This window comes from Mastomys coucha, unplaced genomic scaffold (genome assembly GCF_008632895.1).
Source record: "Mastomys coucha isolate ucsf_1 unplaced genomic scaffold, UCSF_Mcou_1 pScaffold15, whole genome shotgun sequence".
Classification (NCBI taxonomy): domain Eukaryota; kingdom Metazoa; phylum Chordata; class Mammalia; order Rodentia; family Muridae; genus Mastomys; species Mastomys coucha.
This window is the reverse complement of record NW_022196897.1, coordinates 135,935,452-135,936,838: the sequence shown is the minus strand read 5'-3', so window position 1 is coordinate 135,936,838 and position 1,387 is coordinate 135,935,452. Positions and strand designations below refer to the sequence as shown.

Below are 1,387 nucleotides of genomic sequence, written 5' to 3'. Positions count from 1 at the left end.
ACTGGCTCTGCAGATTGAGAAGGAGCTGTGCCACTCTCCATACATGAAGGCCCCACAGAAAGCCTTGCTTGTCCAGGCCAGTCCTCAACACAGCGTGTTTTTCCTTTTTCGAGACAGGGTTTCTCTGTGTAGCCCTAGCTATCCTGGAAGTAACTTTGTAGACCAGGCTGGCCTCGAACTCAGAAACCCACCTGCCTCTGCCTCCCAAGTGCTGGGATTAAAGGCCTGGGCTACCTCTGCCGACATTTTTTTCCTTTTAAAAGTGTTGTCGCCAGGTGTAGTCTTGCCCATGTGGCAGAACTATGCTTTTCTGAAGACAACCAGACGTTTATGACACACCAGGCCTTAATGTTGGTTGTCACCCTATATTGCCCCTTAGAGCCACTTGTTAGAGGCCTGTTCATTGATATCACGATGGGCCTAATTCATGATTATAAACCAGAGTTGTCTCCTATCTTATGGATTGTGGACAAATGCCTGGACAATCCTGGTAACCTAACATATGTATACTCAATCTTATTCTCCAATAGGCCTTTTTAGCATAGCATATATCTGTGTGATGTTTTAGAGGCAGTCCTCCCTCACCTACATTCTACTTGCTGTCACTACAAGCATTAGTAAATCCTTTACATCAATTTTACTCTTCTACATCACAGCTAACTATTGGAGTGCCATCCGATACACGAGATGCCTTTTACAGTCCACAACACTAACTCTAAATGGATCTTATACCTACATGTAAAACAGCTTAATGCTAAGGCCAAAACTTCCTGAAGATACTAGAGAAACTAGGGCTTTCCGAGTTTGCCATCCTGCCGAGGGTTTTTCTACACAGAAACGCCGACCCCACGTGTTTTGTGTAGATTCAGCCACCCAAGGGAAGTAATGCCGAGCCCACCGCCGGGTCCAGAGAGAGAACAAGACCACAAGGACCCTCACAAGTCACAGCTTCTGTCAGGCTGCTGTTTACCACTGAGCCCCAGGGACGACCCAGCACACCAGCCCCCTCTTCTCAGCCGCCTGCTCCTCCCCTTGTGGGAGACGGCCCTGCACTTACCATGTCCGGACTTCTGAGCTTGCCCGAACTCCCCGCACTCAGGAGCAGCACACAGAACACATCAAGCAGAAATATTCAAGACTGTCAGCTTAAAAGAGGAACTTGCAAGATTGCACACAGAAGAGCCCGCCTTCTTTTTGGATTGGCAGATCCGCCTGGATTTTCTGATTGGCTACTCCACCTTGAGTGACATAAACAATACCCATAGGCTTAGAGTGTCCTGAAGAGACTAGGCGGAATGGTTCCAGGCACAGGTTGCCAGGCCGAGGGCAGTCCTTTTCTGGATCCATAGAAATTTGCATTTCAGTATCACTTGTGTCTATCCTCCAA

At 48.1% G+C, this 1,387-nt stretch overlaps 1 pseudogene; it reads right to left on the bottom strand.

Moving 5' to 3' along the window:
- Positions 1-1,185, bottom strand: part of LOC116091123 — a 16,145-nt pseudogene extending 14,960 nt beyond the window's left edge.
- Positions 1,186-1,387: the final 202 nt, after the last annotated feature.